We start from the raw sequence: 12,934 nt of genomic DNA on the forward strand, positions 1-12,934 counted from the left end.
ATAAATGTGGCTATATCTCTTTTCATACCGTGCCACCAAAATCTTTCCTGAATGTCCTTGTACATTTTGGTTCCTCCAGGGTGGATCGAGTATGGAGCGGTGTGGCTTTCGGTTAGGATTTGTTGCTTGAGTTCCTCAATGTTAGGTACGCAAAGTCTGTCTCCGTACCATAATATTCCTTCACTGTCTGTGACGAACTCTGAAGCCTTCCCAAGGTTCATTTTCTTCTTTATACCTTCGATACTGGGATGTCCCTGTTGAGCCTTCTTGATTTGTTCCACTTGGGTGGGTTGTATCTCCAGATTTGTTACGGTCCCCTCCGAGACTAACACCATGTTAAGCCTAGCGAACTCTTGCTGAAACTCAGGCCTCAAGTTTTGCGGACCATCGTCGTCCGGGCTGGGGTTTCGACCAAGGGCATCAGCCACTACATTTGCTTTCCCTGGATGGTAGTGAATGCCGACATCATAGTCCTTGACCAATTCCAACCAGCGCCATTGGCGTAAATTTAGCTCTGGCTGTGTGAAAATATATTTGAGGCTCTTATGGTCTGTATATATTTCACAGCGATTTCCCAATAGAAAGTGCCTCCACTCCTTGAGTGCATGTATAACTGCCGCTAGCTCCAAGTCATGTGTTGGGTAATTTTCCTCATGTTTTCGCAGCTGCCTGGAGGCATACGCGACAACTTTGCCATCCTGCATTAGCACACACCCGAGACCTTTTCGGGATGCGTCACAATACACTTCAAAACTCTTGTGTATGTCTGTCACAGTTAATACTGGTGCGGTTGTTAGCTTCTTCTTGAGTTCTTGGAAGCTTTTCTCGCATGCTTCCGTCCATACAAATTTCTTGTCCTTCTTGAGCAACTGTGTTATTGGTTTTGCCACAGTGGAGAATCCTTCAATAATTCTTCTGTAATATCCGGCCATTCCCAGGAAACTCCGCACATCTGTAACGTTGCGGGCGGCTTCCAGTCAAGTATGGCTTTGACTTTCTCTGGGTCTACGGCCACGCCTTCTTGGTTTAATATGTGGCCTAGGAAACCAACTTGCCTTAGCCAAAATTCGCACTTGCTAAATTTGGCGTACAACTGATGTTTCCTTAATTCTCCCAAAACAATTCTGAGATGCTCAGCATGCTCTTCCGGTGTCCTTGAGTAACCAGAATATCGTCAATGAATACCACAACAAATTTGTCCATGAATTTCATAAACACTTTGTTCATGAGGTGGACGAAATATGCGGGGGCGTTCGTCAGTCCAAAAGGCATCACTGTAAACTCGTATAACCCATATCTGGAAGTGAATGCTGTCTTGGGGATATCTTCTGTCCGTACTTTCAATTGGTGATATCCCGACCTCAAATCAATCTTTGAGAGCACCTTGGCTTGTGCGAGCTGGTCAAACAAATCATTTATCCGTGGCATCGGGTATTTGTTTTTGATGGTGACCATATTGAGAGCTCGATAGTCTATACACAGTCTCAGTGTCCCATCCTTTTTCTTGGCGAACAACACTGGCGATCCCCATGGTGAGGAGCTGGCTCGAATAAATCCTTTGTCCAATAATTCCTTTATCTGCTTCTTCAACTCCACCAATACTGAGGGTGCCATTCTATAAGGTTTCTTATAGATGGGAGCGGTGCCAGGTGCTAGTTCGATGCTGAACTCTATCTCTCGGTCTGGTGGCATGCCTGGTAGTTCTTCAGGAAATACGTCAGGAAACTCGCATACCACTGGAACTTTTCTCAGTTCTGCAATGTCCACTTTGTTCAGTTTTGGTTGCTGTGATCGTGGCCTTTCTTGAGAGGAAACCCTTATTGTCTTGCCGTGATGGTGAGTGAGAATCACTGTCCGATTGAAACAGTCGATGAATCCTTTGTTGGTGGTCAACCAGTCCATCCCTAAAATGACATCCAGTCCTTTATTCTCCAATACAATGAGATTTGCTTGGAACTGTAGTGCTTCGAACTCAATGACCACTCCTTGGCAGTAACTCTGCGTGAATTGCTTATTTCCGGGGGACTTGATGATCATAGATTTTTCCAAGGGGAGTATCGGAAAACCATGTTGCAAAACAAAACTCTTCGAAACGAACGAATGGGAAGCTCCAGAATCAAACAAAACCGTGGCAGGTACTGTGTTGACAGGGAACGTACCGAGCACGATGTCTGGGGCATTCTGCGCTTCTTCCCCGGTCACATGGTTCAGGTGACCCTTCCTGTGGTTGTTGTTGGGGTTGAAATTGTTGCGCTTGGGGGCTGGATTGTTTCCACCATTGTTTGGCTTGGGTGCCGAGTTCCTTGGCTTTGGGCACTGTTTAGCATAGTGCCCTTCTTCTCCACAAGCATAGCATGTGACCCCTGGACGGTGCGTGAACTCTTTGTCCCTAGCATGAAACTGTCTGACGGGCCTTGGATCAGTAGTCGTGGATCTCCTGGCTTCTGTCCTTGGAACCTCAGTCTTGCTTCGGTTGTTCCGAGCAAGAGTCGTCTTGTCCCTCTTTCGCTTACGGAGATCTTCCAGACTACGGCGCTCATTCTCCAAGGTAATGGCCTTGTCAACCAGAGTTTTAAAATCCGGGAAAGTGTGTACAACCAGTTGGCATTTTAGTGCTGGTGCCAGGCCGTCCAGGAATTTTTCCATCTTCTTGTTTTCTGTCATATGCTCGTCGTAGGCATAACGGGATAGCTGGGTAAATTGACCATTGTATTCTGTCGCTGACATGCCTCTCTGCTTCAGGTCATCAAATTCTCTCTTCTTGATTTTTATGATGCTCCTGGGGATGTGTGCCCCACGGAAGCCTTCCTTGAACTCCTCCCAGGTGATGTTGTGTTCACTGGGGTGCATGTGTAGGAAGTTTTCCCACCATGCTGCAGCTGCTCCAGTAAGGTAGTGTGGTGCATAAAGTACCTTCTCATGATCTGAACACTGGGCAATAATCAGTTTCCTTTCAATGTCACGAAGCCAATCATCGGCTTCTAGCGGCCTATCGGTGTGAGCAAACGTTGAAGGGCGAGTCTTCTCAGATAACTTGGAATGAGGTTGATAGGGTTCACGGTGGTTTCCCATATTGATGACGTGTCTCATCATCTCTTGGTGTTGTTGCTGGCTTTGTTCGAAGAGACGGCATACTTGAGACAGTGCTGCTTCGCTGTCCTGTTGACTGGACTGACCCTGAGTGAAATTGTTGCTAGTCTATGTCCCATAAACTTCTTCTGGCTGATTGGGCATGGAGCGAGCCATGGGCGAGACATTTTCCAGTCTGGTGTATTATTTTGCAAAACCCATGAGAAAAACTGTGTGGCACAAGGAAAATCTTGCAAACGCAACAATTTAAAAGACCTCAAGGTTTTCAAGAAAACATAAACGATTCTGCACGGAGAAATGACTGCTTAACACAAATCTTACACGTGAAAAAAAAACACACGATACAGCACTCAGGATGTGCGTACACAATCCTGACATGTTATTTAGACTAGCGTACTCCTCCGGAAAACAGCAGACACACTAGTACAAACTGGCATACAGATAAAACAACACATCATACAAGCAGACATAACATGCGGCTACTCGGCGCTCTCAGTCGGAGATAGTGAAGATTTCCTTCCCCTTGCCGATGGCAAGACTCAGCGGTCCAGGAGAATCAACCTCCACCTCCTCTCTAGCTGGCTCCTGGCGCATAACACTGCGCTGCGGTGACGGTGCGGGGGCGACAGGTGGCAGAGCGGGTGCGGCAGGCGGTCTAGCTCTGACTGGAATAGGAGCGATGACTCAGTCGAACTCCTCAGTTGTAGGCAGACGACGAGCAGTGGCCAAAACGGCCGGTGCATAAGAGGCTGAAGACGAGACGAATGTCAGAGGCGGTGCCGTGTGGAGAAGCTCCTTCCTGCTGGCAGGACCGCCCCGGACTAAGTCCATGCGGGCAGCCACAAGATCGTCTACGAGGTTGTCGAAAGACTCCTCCAGAGCCTTGAGGTACTCAACAACCATCTCGATGGCTCCATCTTGCTCTCCCCGATGACAGGCGAATGCATAGTGACTGGTGTATGGCACATGGCATGGGAGGTAGCGGTAGCGACGAGTCTTCATCACAGGAAGAATGTCCCGAAGGCGAGCTATCGCCTCACGGGCGGCCATCTGCATGGCATGCCTCTCCGTAGGCATGGCCCTTCCCACAAAACGGAAGTGGCGAGATGCAGAACGTCCTCCCTTGAATTGCACCACGGCTTGGTGCATAGACACGTCGTCACTGAGCTTGTGCTGATAGAGCGTGAACTCCAGACAAGTCGCTGGCCCGATCGCGAGCTTGGTGATGGAGACGAGGAGCTTGACAAACCCCTCGGGCACGTTCGTGAACACTCGATTCTCACAGCTGCTGCTAGCCATCTACAAAAGTAGGCAAAAATTCTGAGTAGTCATGTCATAAATTTATGATGACCAACAGAAAATAGCTACAATTGCAAAACGCTGAAAAAGCACAAAAGACGCTAATATCCGATTAGCGATCACACCTAGTGGCTTCCTATAGTCAGCCTGGCTCTGATACCAAGCTTGTCACGACCGGTTTTTCAATAAAACATTTATTGAGAGACCAATCCCTTTTACGGACCAGTAAAGAAGAATCCCTTCTCACTGGTAGACAATATCTTGGTCACAGAAGAAAAATACCAGGAGTACTGAATATAATACAAGGTTGAGCGGAGACTGCCCAACAATTTATTACATGCACACCGATAAAACAAGACGGCGGATAGGGTGGCATAACTACTAACTCACGATAATAACGGTGGTGGAAATATCATAGCGGAGTGGGTGATATGACTCCTGAAAACTATAGCTCTTCGAGGGTCGGAGTGAGGCTCGAGGAGACTTATTGCGGGTGGCGGAAGCGTATATAATACAAGTGACCAATATCCGGGATCGCACAGGACTGACTGGGATTCCTCTAGGCGTCGGACTCGCTATCAAACTCTTCATCCAAGAGATCGCCTTCGGCAACATCTGGCCAAATCAACAAGCCAGGTGAGTACTATGAAAGTACTCGCAAGATAGTTCGGACATAAGATATAACAATTGCAAACATGAAGCATATGAACAAATTAACCAGTGTGTTCAGACATAGAGATAATAAATACTGGGTGCCAAACGAGGGTCTGAATGACTCCTCGAGAGGAAACTGCAAGAATAGTAATACTGGTGCCAAACGAGGGTCTGAATGACTCCTCGAGAGGAAACTGCAAGAATAGTAATACTGGTGCCAAACGAGGGTTTGAATGACTCCTCGAGAGGAAACTGCGAGAATAATAATGCCACAGTCGGGCGTCGGGGCGACACCTCATAAAGGGCATATAACAGAAAATAAAGGCAGTGCATGCCACAGTCGGACGTCTGAGCGACATCACATAAAGGGCTTATATTGCAAGTAAGAGACAAAACATGCCACAGTCGGACGTCTGAGCGACATCACATAAAGGGCTTATATTGTAGCTCAATAATACAGTAGCTCGAGAACATAAACTATTACAAGTACAAAACAAAAATAAGGTTAGTCCATCCGCAGGAATAACAATTAAACTGGGTTTACCACTTAAGCTTGTTCACCGGGGGTAAATTTCCACGAGGATAGATAGAGATATACTGATTACCCTACTTGATCATGGATACGATGACTTGGAAGGATTTGACTCTGCAGAGTTTGTACTTAACCACAGCCAACGGATTTCAGTAGTCACGGGGACTAGTTCCGTTTACGGTGTTTTGGAAGAAACACGTCTAACCAGTACACACCCATTCAACATTCCGAAGCCAGGGATCACCCTCGGCAACGTTCAAGAAAAACCTTGAGACGGGGAGGCTACAACCTCGCGTAGCATGGGATCAAATTTCTATACGCGCGCTCTAAGGGGGTGCCCCCCCTCTCGGTCCCAACCGGAAACACCCATGCCCCCTGACCGGATGACTAGCTTTAATCCTGGGCCAAGGAACCATCATCCCGGCCCCTCTGTTTGGTGTGTACACGGAAAGAGGTTACCAACTTACTAAACCGCATCCTGGCAAAGAAACATGTGGTAGCACGGAAGGGAAAAGAATGATAACGTGACGCCGTCCACGTTAACGTCGGAATTTGTCGGATGACGCAAGGCTGGTATGCTACAACAGTACCATCTTGCTGCCTCTCATGTCACCACATGATTAGGCCACCTCTCACCAGAGATCATCGCAACTTTGGAACATGCAGGTAGTTGCCTCACAAGCAACGAGGTACTCACTGACACTCATATGCCACGCACAAACTTATACGCAAACATGCAAACACCTATCCTATCAAATGTTCAAACATGCTTGCCTGGTTCGGAGAAGTCGGAGTCTAGCTCGGCGAAGTTCGCGGCTCCGTCACCTCTTCCGGAACCTACGGCATAACGAAAACGGGCACTAACGTGAAAACCAACGTGTGCATAAAAACTTCTCCAAAAAATTTCCAAATAAATCCCATAAAAAACTAGACAAAATTTTAAGACTGTCAGAAAAAGAATCACTCAAAAATCACTTTTTATTAAAACGTTATAAAGGTTTCTATCCAGGGACTCATCTGTAATGAAACAGAAAAGTTCCAGGGTTTAAACTGAGAAAATAGAAAACGCTTTCTCCAGCGGACGGCGGTTCGGGTGATGGTGGGGAACTCCGGTGGTGAGCTGCAAACCTCGAATTGAAGCGCGGGTCAGAAGAGTGGATGCATAGGGAAGCTACTGGAAAGAGATGGGAGGCTGAGGTGCACGCACGGGGGCGAATCGAGCTGGATCCCGTGGCGGGTCACGGCGGCCGGAGTCGAGGAAGGAGACCTCCTCGGGGCTCTTCCAGTGGCTAGGCGTGCTCTAGGAGGAGTGCAGAGGTGGTGTGGGTTCGAGTTGAAGCGCGGGGCCTCTATTTATAGGCGGATCAAGGGGGTGGCCGTGAACGGAGAATCTCCGGCGAGCTACGGCGAGGCAGTGGTTGAGCAGGTGGTTTGAGTGGCCAGGCAGCATCAGTGAGGTTTACTGGTGCCGTTCCACCGCTAAACTGGGTTGGTCTTGGCGTAATGGCGTCGGTCCATGGTGGGGTGCCCGCACGGGCACGTCGGCGGCAGAGAGCGCGCTCCGCGCCCAGCGGTTCACGACGAGGGTGGCAGCGCGTTCTGGGGAGTGGAAGGCCACGCGGCGACCTTCGGTGGCTTGGGCGGCGCTGGGTGGCGCCGTCTGCGCCGCGCCTCTCTCTGGCGGCCGCAAAGCCGCCGCTGGTGTCGGTCACGGGGCGGCGCACCTCCTCCAGCTCGTCACCGACGTCCGCAAGCGTCCAGGCGCTCGTGCGGTGCAGGGACAAGGGGGAGGGGACGGGGAACACGGCGACAACGCGGCACTGTCGAGATCGACAACCGTTTCTGAAGAAAACGACAGTAACACTAAACTGTTCTCTGAACTTTACTGAACATGATCTTGACAATGCACTGCAGGTGTTCGACAGAATGATTTGGCAAGCAGAAAAATTTTCCTGGAGCTGGGACTTGGTGAGGTGACCACTCAATGCACCCAGAGGCTGCCTGATTTTTCTCAGAATTTTTGGAGAAAGATTTGAATGAATTTCACCAAATTTGACAAATCTGGTCCAAACTTGCAGCAAGTGTAGTTTGAAAATTTTGAACTGAAAACCAGTGGATCTTCATGGATCTTGGTTGAGGGTTCAAAGGACTAGGGAGGGAAATTGGTTTGGGGGCAAAAATCAAAGCAGAGATGGTAGCTCCTTTGTAAATCTCCAAGGGCTAGAATAGAAGACAGAAATTTATTTGATAAGATTTAAATGGAAAATAATCATAGGGGGAGGTTCAACTTGCTGGATTTGATGCAAAACATGATCCAAAGATGAGGGGAGGGTTAGGAGAGTTGATTTGCACTAAGGCCATGGCAAGAGGGAATTGTTGAAAGTGGTAAAGGATTATTCCAAAAGCCATAGTGCAATTTCAAAGAGATTTTCAAAAGGCATTTTTCTCAAGTGAAAAGTATTTTGGTTTGAGTCCAAAAAAAGGCAAGGACCTCCAAGACCAAAAACAAGTCTTGGGTGAATCCAAATAAAAACTCTTGCCATAAAAAAAGATATATTGAAAGGGAGGGTTCTTCGGAGGAAATATTTAAATCACCTCCCTCAAGTCAAATAAAATCTTTTGAAAAATCCAAGATCTGCCTGTACATGTCGTATCATGCGTATGTGTCCTTGGCCGCATAGGTTATGTAGGCTAGATTCAAAGGTACCTCCCACGTGTTCAGGTCGTCTTCTTTCATGTTGGCGTATCAGGGGTCGATGATGGTCTCAGCGAGGTCAACCACGGAGTCCTTCTCCTTCCCGTTGCTGATGATCTAATATTGCTTCTGGATGTCGACAAGCTTGTTGCACCAGATGACCGAATCATCGCGTTCTTCCTTCTCTCCACCGTAGCGAAGGTGCAGTCGGCGCTGCCGATGAAACGGGCGAATGCTCCAGAACCTGGTGCAGCCATAGGACTGAGGCGAGGCAGAGCTTCACCGAGTCCGTATTGTTGGTGTACATCACATTCAACTTGGTGCAGCCATAGGACTGAACGGCAAACTCAAAGGGGAACTCCTTGCTGAAGTCCATATCCAGCAGGCTCACCCCTCGGATCGCCATGGGAGTCTCTTCGAGTGAACGAGTGTGTAGGCGGCGGCAGCAGTTCGTTTTTCAGCTCTTGGGGAACTGGATTCAACAGTAAGCTGAGTGTGTACAGGCGACAACAGTTACTACCCCTCCCTCGTCCGCTGCACGCCCGGCAGAAGATGCACCCTCGGCCACACGTCGGTTCACGAGCGGGTCTGTATTGGCACTGTAATAACAGGAGTTACTGGTCACTTTACTTAAATTTAATTATCTTTAATAGAAATTTATACTTAATACAAGCAATGCATTCGCTCGTTCTATCAGTGCCATAGGATCAACATGCACAACGATTAGAATTATTATTCTCAGGACGCACACGATCAACACATTTGTCGCACTTTCACAAAGATAATACTACCAAGTTTGAACTGTTTGTTATGGTTGTTGTCCTCTGCATCATCATGCCATGTTTCCCAGCTTGCAAGATTCAGAACCAACAAATAAGATCCAAATAATAAGTACAACAAAGATGCCTACACATCTCATTGATTCCCAGCTTGCAAGATTCAGAACCAACAACTAAGATTCAAATAATAAGTACAACAAAGATGCATACACATCTCACTGATTCCCAGCTTGCAAGATTCAGAACCAACCCATTAGTGCCTTTTGATAAAGTGAATATCGGGATTAAATCCATCTTGGCTAGCCATGTCATACAATCGAAGAACTTGGCGAATGCTCTTGACCGTCACAACATCTGTAGTTGAGTATTCCTATTTGCACATCACAGATAATAAAGAGCATGATTACTATAATACTGGCACTATTGGAAGTCAACCTGCAGCTCCACTCGATGATTCAATTCATGCCACTTTTTCTGCAGTTCACCTGAAATGAAGTAAAAATTGTATCATTCAGCTAGCAAGAAGTACTTGCTCTTGTGAGCTGGCAGGTTCTTCTTTAGTAGTTGCACAAAAATTGAGCAACATTAAGGTTGGCTGTTCGGCTCATGTAAGGTGCAACTATAATTTTCTTATCCTTTTGTGCAGTTCCACTAAAATAAAGTGCCATTGTGGTGACAGTGATGGCTCCATCTTGCAAAGGCTAATAAAATGTTGCACGAGATTACCAGCAGAACTTGACGGAGATTTTGGAAACTCCAATCACCATTTTGTGCAGTTCCACCAAAATTGAGAGATGTTGCCCACGTGACATTTTAGTTGAACTGCACAAGACACTCATTCAAAAAAAAAGTGTTTTGTGCAGTTCACCAAAAGGTCACAATAGCAACAAGGTAAAATGGATATCCCTATCTGCACAAAAAGATAGAAAGTAAACAGTTGCTGGTCAATAAGAATATACGAAACATATACAAAATGAAAAGAAGCATCTTAATTATGTTTATGGCAATCACGCAAGGACAGTAGAAATTTTAAAACGTCAGCAATGTTCATGTTACCAGAAGCATTACGATCAACAATGAGATTCCTCAAATATGGGATTACTTTAATGGTGGCATTGCTTGTTTACCAGACACAGTAAATCAACAGCAGCTAAAGAGTTGGTTTAAGGGCATGGGACCGTGGGGACACCAGGACACTCAGCAGCGTAAAGGAGCAACTTACTTATCATACTGGGGAAAACAGCAGGAGTGCCATTTGTAACACAGTTTAATTGCATCCTACCACTAGAGGCATTAGATTAACAATAACACTAGTTAGACATGTCCCTAAGGTAACAGTGTGATCGCTTCATTTTACATGCGCCCTTACATTAACAACAGCAAAAGGTTGGTATAAGGACATGCGACAGTGGGCGCATCAGCACAATGTACCTACAAGGAGGCATAAAGTGGTGATGCCGAGTTTGTTCATGCTATGTGAGGGCAGCAAACCTAATCCTGGAGACCTTGTACTATGTGAGGGCAGCAAATCTAATCCTGGAGACCTTTTACTATGTGAGGGCAGCAAATCTAATGTTGGAGACCTTTTACTATGTGAGGGCAGCAAATCTAATCCTGGAGACCTTTTACTATGTGAGGGCAGCAAATCTAATCCTGAGACCTTTTACTATGTGAGGGCAGCAAATCTAATCCTGAGACCTTTTACTATGTGAGGGCAGCAAATCTAATCCTGGAGACCTTTTACTATGTGATGGCAGCAAATCTAATCCTGGACATACTCTGTTGACTTGTCCACCAGCCGCCACTTTCTATCCTTTTTTCAACCAATAATAGATCTGTTCCTTATACAGTTTGTACTGCGTTTTCCCATTATTTCCCTTTTCAACCAAGAGACCGGTTGGGTATCCGGTCTCTACTACTTTCACCATATTATTTCCTCTTTGAATCAAGTCCTGGATTATGCTACAACTTTCCCCCTTTCTTCGTTGTTTGAACAAAGCCCTAGATTCGAATGCATGAAGTAGCTTTACCTCTAATAATACTAAAAATTTAGGTGGCTTTGGAAGAGCTGATGGGAGTAGAAAAAGATGCACATGCAGACACGTGGGGAGCTGGGGTAGTAGAGCAAGGCCGCTTTTGAAGAACTTATACCTGAGGGTCGCCGGGATGTCGGCGGCGGCAGGTCAATCTGCGGACAATACGGCAGGGGGGAAGAAGGGTCGGAGGACCTCCTAAGCGGGCGCTGTGTCGGAGACAATGGCACGGGCAGAGGACCGGGCCCCTCCGGCAGCTGTGGGTTTCCTCCCTCGGCGGCGATGACCGCGTGAACGATGCACCTTTTAGTACTCTACACACACCGGCCGAAGGGATCCAGTCGGATCTGTGACCAGCGGTGAGCAGAGAGAAAATGTTGCTACCGCTATCTTGTTTATATCTGGAGAGGATGAGAGAATGAAGAGAGCAACCCTAGTAAAGCAAGCGCTTAGGCCCCTGCGTCCATATATAGTGGAGTGATTATCTTTTTTCTCTCCACAACAAGCGTTTCAATTTGTGTACGTGGCATTAAAGAAAAGAAACTCTCTATTTAAGGTGACTACTATACGACTCCTACTTACTACTAGTAGTACTACAGTATTGTTCACTTCTGCTCCCCGCCCCTCCATTCATTGAACAACCCCACGGGTGAATAAACATACAGTAAGTACTGTATTTATATAGAACGAACAAGCTCGAACTATTTCACGTAGTTAAAAGTTGAGGGCGGGGCTTTTCCCGGGAAGTACGCGCGGCAGTTTTTGGGTAGGCGGTTTGACAGAGAGGCGTGGAGGGTGAGCGAGTGGGGCTGTGCGATTTGATGGCGCGTTACTGCTGGAAAGACTTGTGATATGACCACTCACTATAGTCATGAATTACTGGCGTTCCGACCGGGGTGATGCCCCCCTTCCGTTCCGCGCTCTAATCTGGTGCATGACACGTTGACCCGGATGCTGGCTCTCCCACATGTCGGAGTAGTAAGAAGAAGCAAAGAATGATGCGGTATATACTAGTACTATACTACAGTACTACTCAGGTCGGAGGAGTGCGAACCACGGCAGCCCAGTGAACCAGCAGTGCGAACCACGGTAGCCCAGTGAACCAGCAGTAGAAAACAATGTGGTGATATGGCCATAAAAAACAATGTGCTACGGTCCACACTGTAGCATGTACAGTAACACTCCTCTTTGTTTGGATCCCTAGGTTAGAGCTAGTTTGGATTGAAATAGCCTCAAATTATCGAAACAAGAGGGGTTAGTTTGAGCTAGTTTGCTCTAACCCAGCTAAAAAAACTAGCCCGATGGAGAGGTTCTAATTGGGTTAGTTATCCTCGGGCCCACTAAAAGAGAACTAAAAAAAATATCCCCTGCCCGCACCAGATCGCTCCCCCCTCTCGCACGACTCCTCTCTGTTCCCCATAGGGCCGCTTGCCTTCTCTCTCCTCCGACCACCCTCTCCTTCCGGCCTCCGCCGCCCTACTCCGGCTGCCCTCTCCCTCTGGCCTTCGAAGTCGCCCCGCTCCCCCTTCACCAGTCGTTTTTCTCCCTCCGTCGTGCGCAGCAGCGGCGCATCTACCAGGGAGGTCACGAGAGGGGTGAGTTTCTTCGTTCCTTCTCTGTCTCATGGCCATATCATTGATCTTGCTTGCTCTAGCGCTAATTCTGATTTGGAAAAGTAGATCCTGATCAAACTTGGTATAGATTTGTGGTGCACGCATGGAATTGTTTGATGCTGCTTGAGGAGGTAATAAATCTTTCTAGAGGCCCAAAGATTCAGGTCACCTCTCTAGGTATTTTAATTTCAGGCTTGCTTTATTTCTAGAGGCCCAAAGATTCAGTTCACCTTTCTAGG

This window comes from Aegilops tauschii, chromosome 3 (assembly GCF_002575655.3).
Source record: "Aegilops tauschii subsp. strangulata cultivar AL8/78 chromosome 3, Aet v6.0, whole genome shotgun sequence".
NCBI classification, from domain to species: domain Eukaryota; kingdom Viridiplantae; phylum Streptophyta; class Magnoliopsida; order Poales; family Poaceae; genus Aegilops; species Aegilops tauschii.